The 19078-nt window shown below is 44.8% G+C and overlaps 1 long non-coding RNA gene across 1 annotated transcript in view; it reads left to right on the top strand.

Moving 5' to 3' along the window:
• The window catches only part of LOC126203547 (uncharacterized), a 103212-nt gene that overhangs the window by 52095 nt on the left and 32039 nt on the right, over positions 1-19078 (top strand). The window contains exon 2 of the long non-coding RNA XR_007540293.1: positions 18149-18349. This is a non-coding gene — a long non-coding RNA (uncharacterized LOC126203547). The remainder of the gene's footprint in view (positions 1-18148; positions 18350-19078) is intronic.

The following is a 19078-nucleotide window of genomic DNA, read 5'->3' on the forward strand; positions in this document are numbered from 1 at the left end:
GTCCTGCTGAACCATTCAATCCTACATTTGCTGCTACGTTTAGGATGTGATTCTTACAAGTACTTGCAACTTGTTAATTATCAGTCACAACATTGTCATTTAGTTTGTTTTATTCTTATTATATGCAACATTTATTTCTGTCAGGACCTGCGTATTTCTGGGCATTTTAATGACTTTCCTTAAAATACTACACTATTTTTTTTGTAGTGGTAGTGCGCAATCGCGATTCATCACTCGACACAGTGCTACTCCATTCACCAGCAGCCCGTGCTTCGCAGTCACATCGCCACTCCAAACACAGCCGTCTGTGTGGCCGAGTGGTTCTAGGTTCGAATCCTGCCTCGGGCATGGATGTGTGTGATGTCCTTAGGTTAGTTAGGTTTAAGTAGTTCTAAGTTCTAGGGGACTGATGACCTCAGATGTTAAGTCCCATAGTGCTCAGAGCCATTTTGACCATATGTGATGTTGCTGGCACTATACGCCTGGACAGCACTTCCCTGGTCTGCCTGCTGCTAATCTCTGACTAATGGTGCGAGGTGAAACAGAATGATTCAGGGAGCCCATTAACTGTTCTCGAACGGCAGGCGAAGATATAAAGGGTTTATGTTGTAATGGCTGCATAATCCTGTGAGCTTCCCTTGTGCTGGACAGACTTTATCAAAAGGAATCTTGCCGACAAGTGTGGCTGCCCTCGCTTTCCCACGAAGTGCAACATTGGGCCAACGTCACATCAGAATGCCACAAAAACCTGGATATTGCACGACTCGACCATCTGGCCAAATGGAGACCCAGAATGAGCCCCCTTTCAGACTGTGTCAGATACTCATAATAAAATTTTCCTCGACATAGTTGAGTCTCATCTTTATCTACGGCTTCCGAGGCAGGAATGCCAAACATCACAACAGCGCAGCACTATAGCTATCACTGCTGCACTGACTGCTCCCCAACACAATCATCCGTTCACATCTTCAGTTTATTTTCCTCTTCTTAGACCTTCATTACTGCAGGAGAGCCTCGGTGATAGTGTCGATCTAAGAAGGGGAAAATAAACTGAAGATGTGAAATAAAGTTCGTGTTGGGGAGGACATAGGACTTGGGAAGTCCGTGCAGCAATGTTAGCTATAGTGCTGCGGTGGTGTAATTTGCTAGCACTCCTGCCTCGGAAGCAAGAAGACCGAGGTTGAAATCCCAGCTGTGGCACAAATTTTAATTCAGTTTCCATCATTACCGTAGATACTCATAACCCTGTCTCACTTGAGTATGCAGTATGTCCATGTCCTTCACAGTAATCGCTGACCATCTTACGCTTGTCCAGAAAGTAAGTTCCGATCGGTCGCGAAATGGGCACCACAATGAAAACCCAATGAAGCCTTGTGCAGATGTGTTGGGTAGTGTCTCTAGTATGACTGTCGATCGCATCAAGACGCTCTTTTCAGTTGTGAGCGCACCGCGCGCGAGTAAAGCTGCCTAGAACAACGATGTCTTCGGCCAAGTAGGAGGGCCCGCTGAGAGGCTTCGCCTTAATGAATGCAGCCCACCTAACACAACTGCCACGCACTTACTTCTTCATGGCAATTCTCAGCCGCACCCTGCAGGGGCAGTGAAGACGATACTGCGGCCTCATCGATGGGAAGTGTTCGACCACCCATAACATAGCCCTAATTGGCTCGTCCTGAGCATCATCTCTGTTCACATGAAACGCTGGATACGAAGAAAACACTTGGGCGCAGGCTACGCGCTATATACCAGCGTAGAGAATTATCGGGAAGCACAGGCGGCTGCTTTCTATGGCGATGGTGTTGGAAATTTGGTATAACGCTCCGACAAACGTCTAAGTCGGAGCGGCGACTATGTAGAGAAGTATCTGGAAAGTGTAGCTAACTCTTGCAAATAAAATGTTTCTGATTTTCTCTGTGGTTTCCATTTAGCGACCGATCGAAACTTACTTTCTCGACAACCCTTGTATAGTCTACCAAGTCTGATAACAACATTGATGTGAACGACACTAATGGATTCTGGCGTATATTTTTAATCTTGTTTAGTATACACCGAATACTGCTTAACCTCTTCGAAATGCTAAACTTGAGGGCTGTCTCGTTACACATAGAGAACACAAGAATTACAGACTTAAATCCGCCCTGCCAGTTCTGCGGCTGTTACAGCGTCGAATACGGAGGGACACACGTCTCATTTGCTACAACAAAAACGAGCACGACAACAGCTGCGTCCAGGCACAGCCGACAAATTAGATGTCGCATCTGTGTCTGGTAAATGTTTTCTCGCAGTCAGCTCTACTTTCGAAGCGTTCCGCGGCTTGGAGCGCGCCTTTAGCCACAGACACTCCGATTCTGTGCAGTCAGCCGTTTGTACACGTCGATCAACGACACACGTCGGACCAAGGTTTGGCAGTCATCCATTTGTGACTGTTAAAAATTATGCTTTCACCGGTATTTTACAGTATTCTGTGCGGGTTAAACAGCAGAGAACAAACTTTATATCGGTCCAGAAACAAACTTACCACGAATACTTTCAGTTTCAGATCATTCCCTTCGTGTGACAGGTACAGAATATTTCACCTCGCCCTTTATTATGGAAGGGAACCGGGGAGTAACGGGATACTTAAGGTTCAAAATGGCTCTGAGCACTATGGGACTTAACATCTGAGGTCATCAGTCCCCTAGAACTTAGAACTACTTAAACCTAACTAACCTAAGGACATCACACACATCCATGCCCGAGGCAGGATTCGAACCTGCGAACGTAGCGGTCCCGCGGTTCCAGACTGAAGCGCCTAGAACCGCTCGGCGACTGCGGCCAGCTGAATAGCCTTTCGCTCCCTATATTTGACCCCTGCCACCTCCAGAATTTGAAAGAGAGTATTCCAGCCAACACTGTCAAAAGGTTTCTCCAAGTCTACAAATGGTAGAAACGTAGATTTGCCTTTCCTTAATCTGTTTTCTAAGATAAGTCGTAGGGTCAGTATTGCCTCACGTGTTCCAACATTTCTATGGAATCCAAACTGATCTTCCCCGAGGTCGGCTTCTACCAGTTTCTACATTCGTTTGTAAAGAATTAGCGTTACTATTTTGCAGCCGTGACTTATTAAACGCATAGTTCCGTAATTTTCACACCTGTCAACAAAAAAATGGTTCAAATGGCTCTGAGCACTATGGGACTCAACTGCTGAGGTCATTAGTCCCCTAGAACTTAGAACTAGTTAAACCTAACTAACCTAAGGACATCACAAACATCCATGCCCGAGGCAGGATTCGAACCTGCGACCGCAGCGGTCTTGCGGTTCCAGACTGCAGCGCCTTTAACCGCACGGCCACTTCGGCCGGCACCTGTCAACATCTGCTTCCTTTGGGATTGGAATTATTATATTCTTCTTGAAGTCTGAGGGTATTTCACCTGTCTCATACATCTTGCTCACCAGGTGGTAGAGTTTTGTTGGGGCTGGCTCACTCATGGCTATCAGTAGTTCTAAACTCCTTATATGCTTTTTCGCTTCCCGCGCCCGGGTTCGTTTCCCGGCTGGGTCAGGGATTTTCTCTGCCTCGTGATGAGTGGGTGTTGTGTGATGTCCTTAGGTTAGTTAGGTTTAAGTAGCTCTAACAAGGGAACCTCCCCATCGCACCCCCCTCAGATTTAGTTATAAGTTGGCACAGTGGATAGGCCTTGATAAACTGAACACAGATCAATTGAGAAAAAAGGAAGAAGCTGTGTGGAACTGTGAAAAAATAAGCAAAATATACAAACTGAGTAGTACATGGGCCACATATATATCATCATGGACTATATGAGCTCAGGAGCACCTTGGTCCCGTGGTAGCGTGAGCAGCTGCAGACCGAGAGGTCCTTGCTTCGAGTCTTCCCTGGAGTGAATATTTTACTTTCTTTATTTTTGCATAGTTATTATCTGTCCGTTCGTTCATTGACGTCTCTGTTCACTGTAATAAGTTTAGTGTCTGTGTTTTGCGACCGCATCGCAAAACCGTGCGATTAGTAGACGAAAGAACGTGCCTCTCCAATGGGAACCGAAAACATTTGATCGCAAGGTCATAGGTCAACCGATTCCTCCACAGGAAAACACATCTGGTATATTCTATACGACACTGGTGACGGCATGTGCGTCACATGACAGGAATATGTTGTCGACCCACCTAACTTGTACACTTGGCGAATGGGTAAAAAGATTCTTCTACCTTGCCCGATTTAGGTTTTCTTGTGGATGTGATAATCACTCCCAAAAAAGTGATGAAAACATAAGAGTTTGTCACATAAACTGAAAATAAAAAATTAAACTTTTCACTCGATGGAAGATTTGAACTAAGGACCTTTCGTTGCGCAGCTGCTCACATTACCACGAGACCACGGCGCTCCTGCGTTCCCATTGTCCATGATGTTGCCTATCTTCCCATGAACAACTCAGTTTGTATATTTTGCTTATTTTTTCACAGTTCCACACAACTTCTTCCTGTTTTCTCAACTGATCTGTGTTTAGTTTTTCAAGGCCTATCCACTGTGCCAACTTATTACTAAATCTGAGGGGGGTGCGATGGGGAGGTTCCCTTGTAAGTTCTAGGGGACTGATGACCATAGATGTTAAGTCCCATAGTGCTCAGAGCCATTTATACGCTTTTAAAAATTCCATTTTCAGGGGATAAAACGACTGAAACTGACGTTTCCATTGATATTACAGCCAATTTCTGTCTACCTGTCTTTCTGCTATAATTTGGAAACATTGAAAAACAATAAAAAAACATAGTTCTAAACACACTTGAGTGTAAAACTAAAAGGGCATAACGAGACACTACCCCATTCTGGCCAGTCCTGTACCGCCCGTAGAATGGTTTTCAGGTTAACAAACTTCTACGGGGCATAAAAACTGACGGATTTAAAAGTATTGGGTGAATATCGTATAGTGAATTTCATGCACTTTAAGATTACAAGTAATTTAAGAGTGGACAGTTAACAATTAACGGCCTAGCTTGCCGAAAGTTATAAAAGCGCAAATGGAAATGTGAAAGGCAACCCATCACTTACATGTTGCACCCCGAACTAAGTTAAAAAGCGTGCCGCGCCTTCCGTTCCATTCACAGACGTCGTTACATGCCACCACAAGAGGCTGCAGCATTCTCCAGTCCAGAAAAGGGCACAATGACATCATGCCTCCTGCTGCTTTCTGCACGAGTTCCCCTACATGACAAAAATCACCGCTCCGGGTGACAGCGACAAAGCGCTTAAGTTTGCTGTTGTTCACATGCGACAAGAGCGACTACGGTCACAAGTGTCGGCTTATCAAGCTCGTTTACTGACACACAGTAACACACTCCATTTACGCTGCTCGGCGCCGGATTAATGCGCCCTCATTTTACGCGGGAGAAACGATCGCGCGGCCTAATAATGGATCGCAGTGTGTATGACGCCGCGTTCTACTCGTGGGGCTTAAAGTAAATCTCTATCGACGAGCCACGCTTCAGTTCAGTCGACACAGGCAACGCCCCGTCATCTGACAAAAACTGTTGGTTGATATTTGAAAAATAATAGCAGACTTAACGCCGGACACCACGTTCGAATGGGCGAATTTTACAACACAGCACTAACTGTAGCGGTACCGTGCCTCCAAAATTTATTGCAATTTCTCTGCTAACTGGCGGCACGCAGAGATTGTGGTGTCACCGCCAGACACCACACTTGCTAGGTGGTAGCCTTTAAATCGGCCGCGGTCCGTTAGTATACGTCGGACCCGCGTGTCGCCACTATCAGTGTTTGCAGACCGAGCGCCGCCACACGGCAGGTCTAGTCTAGAGAGACTTCCTAGCACTCGTCCCAGTTGCACAGCCGACTTTGCTAGCGATGGTTCACTGTCTACATACGCTCTCATTTGCCGAGACGACAGTTTAGCATAGCCTTCAGCTACGTCATTTGCTACGACCTAGCAAGGCGCCATATTCAGTTACTATAAGTCATATCTTCTGAACAGATAATATTTTGACTCATGTACCGTCAAGAGCGACGTTCATCATTAGTGGATGAAAGTTAAGTATCAAACTAATCCCGTCCGCTTTCTGAATTCTAATTCCTTGTCATGTTCCAGACCTCACGTCAGTATAGTTCTTCCCTCCTCACGCCAGCCTGCGTGAGCTAAAACGCGTGCATTTCGGCCTCCACTCGTAACACGGCGTTGGCTCTTCTGCTAACACAAAATATTGTACACTGAAGCGCCAAAGAAACTGGTATAGATACGCGTATTCAAATACAGGGATATTTAAACAAGCAGAATATGGCGCTGCGGTCTGCAACGCCTATATAAGACAACAAGTGTCTGAAGCAGTTTTTAGGTGGGTTAATACTGCTACAATGGCATGTAATCAAGATTTAAGTGAGTCTGAACGTGGTGTTATAGTCGGCGCCCAAGCGATGCGACACAGTATCTCCGAAGTAGCGATGAAGTGGAGACTGTCCCGTACGACAATTTCACGAGTATACCGTGAATATAAGGAATCCGGTAAAACCTCAAATCTCCGATATCGCTGCGGCTGGAAAAAGACCCTGCACGGACGAGACCAACGACGACTAAAGAGAATCGTTGAACATGACAAAAGTGTAACCCTTCCGCAAATTGCTGCAGATTGCAATGCTGGGCCATCAACAAGTGTCAGCGTGCGAACTATTCAACGAAACATAATCGATATGTGCTTTCCGAGCCAAAAGCGCACTCGAATACTCATGATGTCTGCACGACTCAAAGCTTTACGCCTCGCCTGGGCCCGTAAACAGCGGCGTTGGACTGCTGATGACTGGAAAAATGTTGCCTGCTCGGATGAGTGGGTGGACGTGTACGGGTATGGAGACAACCTCATGAATCCGTGGACCCTCCATGTGAGCAGGAGACTGTTCACGCTTGTGGAGGGTCTGTAAGGGTGTGGGGCGCGTGCAGTTGGAGTGATACGGGACCCCTGATACGTCTAAAGACGACTCTGACAGGTGACACGTAAGTAAGCGTCATGTATGATCACCTTCATTTCACGAGTGTACCGTGAATATCAGGTATCCGGTAAAACATCACATCTCCGACATCGCTGCAGTCGGAAAATATCCTGCTAGAACGGGACCAACGACGACTGAATAGAATCGTTCAACGCGACAGAAGTGTAACGCTTCCGCAAATTGCTGCAGATTTCAGTGCTGGGCCATTAACAAGTGACAGCACGTGAAACATTCAACGAAACAGCGTCGATATAGGCTTTCGGAGCCGAAGGTACACTCGTGTACCTTTGATGACACAATGCTCTACGCCTCTCCAGGGCCCATCATCATCATCATCATCATCATCATCATCATCAACAACAACAACAACAACAACAACAACAACATTGGACTGTTGATGACTGTAGATACGTTGCCTGATCTGACGAGTCTCGTTTCAAATTGTATCGAGCGGATGGACATGTACGGCTATGGAGGCAACCTCATGAATCTATGGACCCTGAATGTCAGCAGGGGTCTGTTCCAGCTGGTGGAGGCTCTGTAATGGTGAGGGGCGTGTGTAGTTTGGTTGATATGGGACCCCTGATACGTCTAGATACGACTCTGACAGGAAACACGTACGTAACCGTCCTGTCTGGTCATCTGCATCCATTCATGTCCACTGAGCATTTCGACGGACTTGGGCAATTCCAGCAGGACAATGCGACACCCCACACGCCCAGAATTGCTACAGAGTGACTCCAGGAACACTCTTGGGAGATTAAACACTCCCGCTGGCCGCTGAACTCCCCAGACTTGAACATTACTGAGAATATCTGGGATGCCTTGCAACGTGCTGTTCAGAAGAGATCTCCACCCCCTCTTACTCTTACGGATTTCTGGACAGCCCTGCAGCATTCATGGTGTCAGTTCCCTCCAGCACTACTTCAGACAATAGTCGAGTCCATACCACGTCGTGTAGTGGAACTTCTGCGTGCTCGTGGGGGCCCTACACGATGTTAGGCAGGCGTTCCAGTTTCTTTCGCTCTTCAGTGTAGCTGCCGCCCGCAATAATTTTAGTAATTAAAGAGTGCAATTAAAATGTCACTGGACAAAATACGGTGGCTGGTCGAGTGAGCGGGGTGGTTTATGATAACGACATGTAGCATAAAAGTAGTAGCACCTGCGTAGTATAAAAGTAGTAGCGACTCTGTAGGAATCAGCATGGGTTTCTAAAAAGACGATCGTGTGAAACCCAGCTCGCCCTATTCGTCCACGAGACTCAGAGGGTCATAAACACGGGTTCCCAGGTAGATGCCGTGTTTCTTGACTTCCACAAGGCGTTCAATACAGTTCCCCACAGTCGTATAATGAACAAAGTAAGAGCATACGGACTATCATACCAATTGTGTGATTGGATTGAAGAGTTCCTAGATAACAGAACGCAGCATGCCATTCTCAATGGACAGAAGTCCTCCGAAGTAAGACTGATTTCAGGTGTGCCGCAGGGGAGTGTCGTAGGACCGTTGTTATTCACAATATACATAAATGACCTTGTGGATGACATCGGAAGTTCACTGAGGCTTTTTGCGGATGATGCTGTGGTATATCGAGCGGTTGTAACAATGGAAAATTGTACTGAAATGCAGGAGGATCTGCAGCGAATTGACGCATGGTGTAGCGAATGGCAATTGAATCTCAATGTAGACAAGTGTAATGCGCTGCGAATACATAGAAAGAAAGATCCCATATCATTTAGCTACAATATAGCAGGTCAGCAACTGGAAGCAGTTAATTAAATAAATTATCTGGGAGTACGCATTAGGAGTGATTTAAAATGGAATGATCATATAAAGTTGATCGTCGGTAAATCAGATGCCAGACTGAGATTCATTGGAAGAATCCTAAGGAAATGCAATCCGAAAACAAAGGAAGTAGGTTACAGTACGCTTGTTCGGCCACTGCTTGAATACTGCTCAGCAGTGTGGGATCCGTACCAGATAGGGTTGATAGAAGAGATAGAGAAGATCCAACGGAGAGCAGCGCGCTTCGTTACAGGATCATTTAGTAATCGCGAAAGCGTTATGGAGATGATAGATAAACTCCAGTGGAAGACTCTGCAGGAGAGACGCTCAGTAGCTCGGTACGGGCTTTTGTTGAAGTTTCGAGAACATACCGTCCCGTTTGCTTAAAGGAGGTGTTGTAACTATACTTCAGGTTCGCGGAAAGAGAAGCTCTTACTACCGATTTTAAGGGCTAGTCTATGGGGCCTAATCGCTCGTACAGTATTAAGAACCACTCATTCCAAAATCTACCATTAAAATAAGCTTCTCTGACTGGAAGTCAGCGTTCGCAGACTTTCACGAATCGCTGTTTCACAGGACAGCGTTCAGATTCCTTTTCTCAAAGTTTAGTAAGATATATGCTCGCGTAACAAAGAAAGATTTCTCGCCATTACCGGAATGATTCGGAATGGCTTCCACACATACGGGATTGTGTCACTCTAAACTACTGTTCTTATCGAAACGAAATTACTTCGCCGAACAAGCGTCAGAGAAGCTGTTTCCACACTGGTTGACAAAAGGAATGGAAGCTGTTTTTCACTGTAACGTGCTTTATCTCGGCCAAGCTCCCCGACTTGACTGCCCACAATTGCAGTCGCGCCTGGGCCGAGTACCGCGGAATCCACTATCGGCAACACGCAACAACCACAGGGCAGGCAGCGCGACTTCCGCTAGAGCAGTGAACGTTGCGGAGGGCAAACACTGACGGTCTCTTCTTTGGGATTCGACTGCTTTGCCTGTCGCCGTTGAGCGAGTACCGACTGCGGCGCCCTTGCAGTATCAGGGTGTATACATGGACAAGAAAAAAAACTTCCCGGATTTCCCGGTTGAAAATATACTTTCTCCCGGTTGAAAATACACATTTTCCGTGTTAAGTGACAGTTTACTTTTCCTCGGCACTGTAAAACTTATCAATCCTTAGAATGTTTACGATTTTCTACACAAACGTAGAATTTGCCGGCACTGTGGAAAACGAAACCCAGGGGGAAAAAAAACACGTTTTGGAAATATCTGTGGTGTGCAGCAACATGTACGCTGCATTTTTTTCTTGTTACGGAGGTATAAATTCGAATTCCACCAAACACTGCATGTTACTTTCCGAAGCAATCAAATCGAGATTGCGACGCTTTTGTAAGCCAGTCATAGCTCATGTCACGTGATCTCGCCAGCTGATGACAGCATAGGACACGTGTTGTAGTCAACCAATAGCAAGATCACTCTTAAGTAGCGCGAACACACAAAAAAGAAAAGTTAATGGTGGAAATTAATAGACATAGTGTTGCTACAAGAAAAACAAAGCTTTCACAAATAATATTCGTCTCGAAGATTAATAAGCTGCAAGACAAGCTAAGCTTCTACACATAATGCTGATCTTTTTGCGCGTGTTATCCTTTAAGAAACATCACACAAATGTGCGAGTAAAATTTTTAATAACGACGTAAGTGTCTGATGTTCTGGGCTCGAAATTCTTCTAGATGGTCGTCCTCAAAGAGTAGATTTTTGAATGAGAGTCAAACGCTCTGTGATCTAGGAAAGTCATCGTACATTCTCGCACATAGTTCATCTCGCGTAAAAGGAAATTTACTTTGAAAGTAACACTTTTCAAACCACCATTCCCAATATTTTCCCGTGACCTGCTAGAAATTGGTTCGATTCAGCAGTTGCCAGAGAGCGCCGGATAACAGGCGTCACTGCGCCTGCGCCTGCGGATCTACGATGACGTAGGAAGCCCGCATGTTCGTACGTGTAAAACATTAAAAGATCTTAAACATTATGTCATAAAAGAAACAAGACATCAAAGGATACTTCAAGAGCATCGGAATTTCGTGAACCATACTAAAATGCATAATTCGGCTTAAAGTGCACAATCGTATGTCCAGATGCGGATGTAAATTTTCTTGAGTACCAGTACTCTTATTATCTCATGTTTGGTTCATTATTATGGCATAATGCCATACGAGCTAGAAAATGGAAAACGTGCACTTGAAATGCAGCGAACAGTTGAAACTAGCCAACAGTGTTAAATTAAACACTTCGTTTCAAATAAATTGACTGCCTCAGCGCAAAAGATTAATGAAAGCCAAATCTCTTTAGCAAACAGACAAAAATAACTTCATTGTTCTGCAAGGCGATTAATGCTTAACTGTCAGAAAGGTGGAAATAAAACCTGAAACTAATAACACATTTTAGCCCTCCGTAATTATGCGAACGTATTTCAATTCATTTGGTAGCTCCCGGCCACAGAAATCCTTTTTGTTTTCATTTAATGTGAGAGCAATAACCGAAGAGGAAACAGCAAAATCACTAAACGTAAACACAGGTCACGTGGAGACTACCCACCTCCCCACTACAACTCAGACTGCTCTGTGCATCAGCCCCTGATCTACGATATTTCCGAACCGGAGCAATTTAGATAGTGGCGCCAAGCCACACGTCTGTAGCCAGAAGCGGGAGAAGGTATTACCCCAGATCACATAAGATCTTACGTGATCTGGGGTACTACTCACACGCGACTCAACTGCGCAAGCGTAAGAGCCCGCCTGCAACTGCTAAAATGAGTCTAATGTAAACAGCTGTCACGTTACGCTAATCGGAGGCAATTTGTTTTTAGGATGCACTGCATATTCTTCCTAAAGCCTTTGACACCCTTTGGTTGGCAGACGCTTGTATGAGCACAGTGTTTTGTTGTTGTATATGGCGCATTTCCTTTGCGACTTAAGCCTTATTTTCCTTTTTTTTCTCTCGTTCATGTTTTATTGCTGCAGTATTATTCTGCAAAAGTGGTATACAGTAATATCTTTCGTTAGAGTATTGGTTCTTATCAGTCAAAATCACAAAAACTTAACAGATAACTAAAACAATCAAAAATTCCCGGAATTCTAAAAAATTCCCGGGTTTTTCCCGGTCGAAAAAATTACCGGGTTTTTCCCGAATCTCCCAACTGTCCCGGGTCGTATACACCCTGAGTATCGGTACTGTCTGGGGTGTTTGCTGAGTGGAGGCACTCTGTCTGGAAACCGCAGCTACGAGGCAGACTAGTCCTACAGAATCCAAAATGGAAATTTCTGCACGCTTTACTTTCGATGTGACCAGGGAACGCCAGGAAATCGAAGTTCCACAGTAGCTAACTTGGTGTGCCCTACCTGTTTTAATGGCGTATTACTCTGTTATCCCAATGTTTCCTTGACGGCAGTTCCCATCACTGGTAAATGGTTATTAATGGTTGGTTGATTTGTGGAAGGAGACCAAACAGCGAAGTCATCAGTCCCGTGGGATTACGGAAGGGTGGGGAAGGAATTCGCCCGTGCCCTTTCAACGGAACCATCCCGGCATTTGCCTGAAGCGATTTAGGGTAATCACGGAAAACCTAAATCATGATGGCCGGACGAGGGTTTGAACCGTCGTCCTCCCGAATGCGAGTCCAGTGTGCTAACCACTGCGCCACCTCGTCCGGTGGTTATTAACAGGTCAATGGTTATCTGCAGAGTGATTTGCAAACAGAAACTGGAGGAAGTTTGCCAATGTGGAACTCTGCAGAATTGGGAAAATTTAATATAAGAACTGAATTAACCACTGAACTGGTAAGCATAACTCACGTGTTAATGTTAATAAAAAGATCCAAGTGAATATATGGAATCAGCATATGGGAACAATTTAAATACAAACGTTAAATCAAATAATTCCAAGTTAAGTAGGAGCTTAAGCCTCAACAAAGAGAAAAGATAGACAGAAGTCTACAAATATAAGGCCTGCCTTTTGCGCTTCGGAAACGCCAGTTAGGAGGTATTAAAAATAATCATACAAAATGGGCCGGGTTTGTGTGAGAAAAAAAATGGTTCAAATGGCTCTGAGCACTATGGGACTTAACTTCTGAGGTCATCAGTCCCCTAGAACTTAGAACTACTTAAACCTTACTAACCTAAGGACATCATACACAGCTATGCCCGAGGCAGGATTCGAACCTGCGACCGTAGCGGTCGCGCGGTTCCAGACTGTAGCGCCTAGAACCGCTTGGCCACCCCGGCCGGGTGATTTCCCTAAATCACTCCAGGCAAATGCCGGGATGGTTCCTCTGAAAGGGCACGGCCGACTTCCTTCCCAATCCTTCCCTAATCCGATGAGACCGATGACCACGCTGTCTGGTCTCCTTCCCCAAACCAACCAACCAACCAACCACCCCGGCCGGCTTCCTTCCTTCATACTACTTCTGTGTTCCTACAGAAGACGTGTCACTGATCTCAATTGTACTAAGATTGTAGTACACGCGAGTAGCTTCCACTACCCAGACCGAAATGCGTAAGTTCGGAATAGTGTTCACCAATGTGCAGTTTTCTATAGTAGAAGTCCCCTGCGCAGAAAACAGCACGCACGTCGTGAATCCGTTATCTTGAGGCTGCAACAAACTGCTAGCGACAAGCTAGTATTGTGTACATACTTAAATTTTGATTTACTTTGTTTAAACAGGATACCACTCGCTTTTTATTAGCAGAATACGAGAAACTGCACGGTTATAGTCCACTTTGTGAATCACAAATAATTTCCCTTCGCCACACTTTCACAGAGAATAAACAAAATAATTACTGCGTGTTTGCGTAATTACTATCAAATTAGTTCTCAATTACACGTCCAAAAACCCAGAGATTGCTTAAACCATCTCATCCGCCCTCCACATTAGGCGTGACCCGAAGATCCCCAAAGTGCTTCGTCTGCCTTTTCGTTTAGCAATTGTTTATTATTCTGCTGATAATTAGCATTTTTGAAATAATGGAATGATCACCTGCTATTGAGAAATGCATTTACATGAGATGAAAGTAAATTCACTGTTTAGTTTTTCTAATATTACTAACAAAAGTTTAGCATTCTGGGGACTACTTCCGAACACAGCATCCAATCACGGGGAAGGACCACAATTTAGGTGGTCTTTCTCACGACACACGTACCGAATAAACCATCTGTCACCTGTACCTCACACCAAATTACGTCATCTTCCAACAGTTGCTTTGTCAACTGCTCTAACAAGGGAACCTCCCCATCGCACCCTCCTCAGATTTAGTTATAAGTTGGTACAGTGGATAGGCCTTGAAAAACTGAACACAGACCAATCGAGAAAACAGGAAGAAGTTGTGTGGAAGTATGAAAAAATAAGCAAAATGTACAAACTGAGTAGTCAATGCGCAATATAGGCAACATAAAGGATAGGGTGTGAGCTCAGGAGTGCCGTGGTCCCGTGGTTAGTGTGAGCAGCTGCGGAACGAGAGGGGCTTGATTGGTCTTCCGTTTAATTTTTTATTGTCAGACAATTTTAGTGTGGGAGTAGACGTGGTTACCATTCCTCCAGATTGTACACCTCTTGTGCAACCGTTAGATGTGTTTGGTTTTCGGCAAGTGAAATACTTTGTGAAAAGATTCTATGATTTTGCGAAGCTGCACAGGTATACAGAGCAGTATTGTTTACGTGATCGTGTGTCAATTACCAGAGTTCAGGCACTCACACATAATCAACTTCGCTGTACAAAATTCCGGGACAAGTTCAGATTTGCTTGGACATATGCAGGATTTGACGGCCTACACACGGAAAAATTTGAAAACGTTAAAAACATATGTTTTGACAGAGCACAGGGAAAACTGTGCGACTGTGAAACTGTTGCATTCATTTGTTGCAGTTTATGCGACAAACTCTTATATTTTCATCACTTTTTTGGGAGTGATTATCACATCCACAAGAAAAACCTAATTCGGGCTAGGTAGAAGAATCTTTTTCCCCATTCGCCAAGCGTACAAGTTAGGTGGGCCGACAACATATTCCTGTCATGTGACGCACATTCCGTCACCAGTGTCGTATAGAATATATATGGCGTGTTTTCCTGTGGAGGGATCGGCTGACCTTTGACATTGCGATCAAATGTTCTCGGTCCCCAGTGGAGAGGCACGTCCTTTCGTCTACTAATCGCACGGTTTTTGCGGTGCGGTCGCAAAACACATACACTAAACTTATTACGGTGAACAGAGACATCAATGAACGAACGGACAGATCATAACTTTGCGAAAATAAAGAAAGTAAACTTTTGACTCGAGAGAAGACTTGAACCAAGGACCTCTCGTTCCACAGCTGCTCACGCTAACCACGGGACCACGGCGCTCCTGAGCTCACCCTATCCTTGATGGTGCCTATCTTGAGCATAGACTACTCAGTTTGGATATTTTGCTTATTTTTTTCATAGTTCCACACAACTTCTTCCTGTTTTCTCGATTGTTCTGTGTTCCGTCTTTCAAGGCCTATCCACTGTGCCAACTTATAACTAAATCTGAGGGGGTGCGATGGGGAGGTTCCCCTGTAAGAAGAGCTTCTTGTAGCTGAATATGATGGCTGTAAAGCCAGGGCCCCTGCAGTTGAAGGAGAAGGTTATCATGATCTTGCAGGAACTTGTGTGAACAGCTTTGGATTTCTTTGATGGCGGGTGACGTGCGATGTTTCCACAATCGGCTCTGCCGTTTGCCCTCAGGCTGTTGGAATGTTGCCGGTCGGCATCATACTGCCGCACGATAATGCCTGCCCTCACACTACCAATCTGACCAAAACTACGCTTCGGCGGTTTGCTTCGAAAGCACTGCAACATCTTCTGTAGAGCTTGGACCTTCCACCGCGTGGTTTTCACATATTTGACGACATGAAGAAAGACATGAGTGGACGTCAGTTTCAGTTAGACAATGAAGTGCGAGAGTGGGTGCACTTGTTGACCTGTCAGCGGCCGATCGCTTTCTACGAAACTGTTATTGATCGTGTGGTGTCACCGCTAGACACCACACTTGCTAGGTGGTAACTTAAATCGGCCGCGGTCCTGTAGTACATGTCGGACCCGCGTGTCGCCACTGTGTAATCGCAATCCTAGCGCCACCACATGGCAGGTCACAAGACACGGACTAGATCTCGCCCCAGTTGTACGGACGACATAGCTTGCGACCAGACCTACCAAGTCTTCCTCTCATTTGCCGAGAGACTGATAGAATAGCCTTCAGCTTATTCCATAGCTACTACCTAGCAAGGCGCCATGTGTATCAGTGCTTATAGCTTACTACTATTCAAGAGATGTATTCCAACAAGAGAATAAAGTTAAGTATATTATTCCAGCTACGTACTGTTCTTCTTATTCATTAATAAGTCTCATGTTCCAGTACTTCACGCCCGTCTGCGTTAGTTTAGCTTGCACTTTCAGCCACTTCGATCTACAAGGTGTTGGCCCAGCTGCCGACACATCAGATCGTCTATAGTTCAATTCTTTTATCTTGGTGGCTCGCGCATGCTCGCCCAGACGCGGGAGATTGCTGCGTTGCCAGTTGTACGCGTCAAGAGAAGCAGCGCCATAGTATACTTCGCAAACTTACGTTTAGGGGGGAGTGCGCAGTTTATGAAGTAAAACCACCACGGCCGCATTAACCCTTTCGCTGCTACAGAGACGAGCTCCCCGCATTCCGCGCTGTGCGCGATTTTGTCATCACTGCACTGCTCGCCTGTGCTGACACATGGTGTTTCGACTGCTTTGACACACTTACCATTCGATTTCACAAAAACTATTTGGCCCAAAAATTTGATTTTTACACATCTTCTTGACTGATACCTTCCCCCCATAAATGACTTAATTTTGTTTCGATGTTCAACGCAGTTATTGTGCAGCATTAAATGTAGTAAACCATTGCACGAAATTTTGAAGAGTTCGCAGAGGTAAAAGTCCATAGCGTATACTTTCCGTATGGTCGATTTTAGTTGCCACAATGTTGAGAAAGAAATGTGGACAAGATACCTAAATTTCATATAAAATTTACTGTATAACAATATCTCATTTAATGTAAGTACCAGATAGGTGTCGTATGTAATATTGAGAAATATTCCGTCTTTCGAGACTGTAATAAAAGTTTTATTTATACCAGAGTCATTTCGCTTTTTTCTACAAAGTTCTGTTTAAAACAAAATTGGCGAAGTACACAAAACTGAATTGTGGACGTAATAAAACATAGAAACTAAAATATATTGTCAGGGAGGCGCAGTGCGCAAACAATTTGTGTTTGTCACAATGGACAGCAAATACTTGCCAAAACATAGATCAGTTGACGAAAACATTGAATGTGATGATATTGCCAAAGCTGCGAAGCAAAGAATTGCATCAGACAATCAAGTAGGTCAGCAACGTTCGAGCCGAAATTCTGCTCTAAATAATACTTTTAATACTGTCGCAAAGAATATATCTCAACATGAATAGTGAAATAGTGACTGCAGAAGAGAAGATATACAAACAAAACAGATAACATGAATATTGTATGTGTGCCTTTTAACTGTTTTTAATTGCTGTGAAAAGAAATATTGGAGGACAAAATTAGAAAAACCGAAAACTTAATATGATTATAATGAAGAGACAAAGCACTAGAAATTTCAAAAAATTACATTCAAATGAATTAAATTCATGAAGTAAGACACTTCGATATTGTTTTTAAATAAAGAAAATAATAAGAGCCGAACAAGGTTTGAACTCAGAACCTTTCACCTCACAGCTAAGCATCTTAACCATTACGCTAACGCAGATCCTGATACAAATGAACTCCTGGAGGACTTTAAAACATGACGCAAAATACCGACAAACACTGTTGGTATGACTATGAATTATTCACGTTTCGTCGAAGTACCATAGGAAATAAACAATTAGCGCTGTTCTTTAATGCGAAAAAGCGGTTTGTGAGAATGATACAAACATCTTTCCTAGCTATCGCCTGAATTAGGAGGCTTATTGCTTGTTTGGTTTAATTAATTAATAGAATATGAAGCAGTTGGTATAAAGAATTCTAAAACTGAAGCCATTCGTCCGTGCTCTGCACTGCAGTCGAGCTCTAGCAACGTCGTTCTCTGTTCATTGGCCGACTGTGTTTTGTGACGTCAGATGCGCAGAACGAACCTAAACTCGGCCGCCGTCGTAAATGACGCGTACTATAGTCGCTCAGTGGAATAAAAGTCTTGACGTGTGTGTTGAATGGAAGCATTCCAAGGTACCGTTGCGACAGGTGTTCAGTTTTCGTTCGACTGCCCCTCGTACAGCGAGACTTAGGAGGCGCCCTATGGTGTTGCAGAGAGCAGCAGCAACAGCAGCAGGCGGAGGTGGAGCTGCAGGAGGTGGGGCAGCTGCAGGAGACGGGACAGCAGCTGCACCTGCAGCGCCGCAGACAGCTGATCCCCAGGGCGAGACTCGCCACCAGCTGGGCCAGCCGCCACCAGCGCCATCACCACCATCACCACCACCTGCACGACCAGTACCAGTACCACCTCCAGGGGTGAGTGCTGCAGCCCGTGTGCATCCTCTCGTCTCAAGACATTCCTGTTTTATCACTACTACATGTGCGGTGACTGTTCTTTGGGAAATGTCCGAAAGAATGGACAGTGGAATGCAGGCAAGTTCTCGAAGGAAGCACTTCACAAAACGAATTCACGACATCCAAAAACGTATGGCCCCCAGTATGCCAAAATCGATTATTTTTGAGAGGTGCATATGGGGCCTGAAGTTGTTGTTGTTGTTGTTGTTGTTGTTGTTGTCGTCGTCGTCGTGGTCTTCAGTCCTGATACTGGTTTGATGCAGCTCTCGATGCTTCCCTATCCTGTGCAATCTTCTTCATCTCCCAGTACGTACTGCAGCCTGCATCCTACTGGATCTCCTTAGTGTACTATCTTGGTCTCCCTCTACGATTTGTACCCTCCACACTGCCCTCTAATGCTAAATTTGTGATCCCTTGATGCCTCAGAACATGTCCTACCAACCGGTCCTTATTCTTGTCAAGTTCTGCCATAAATTCCTCTTCTCCCCAATTCTATTCAATACCTCCTCATTAGTTATGTGATCTACCCACCTTATCTTCAGCATTCTTCTGTAGCACCACATTTCAAAAGCTTCTATTCTCTTCTTGTCCAAACTATTTATCGTCCACTTCCATACATGGCTACACTCCATAAAAATAGTTTCAGAAACGACTTCCTGACACTTAAATCTATACTCAATGTTAACAAAT

Source organism: Schistocerca nitens, chromosome 9 (assembly GCF_023898315.1).
Source record: "Schistocerca nitens isolate TAMUIC-IGC-003100 chromosome 9, iqSchNite1.1, whole genome shotgun sequence".
NCBI lineage: Eukaryota > Metazoa > Arthropoda > Insecta > Orthoptera > Acrididae > Schistocerca > Schistocerca nitens.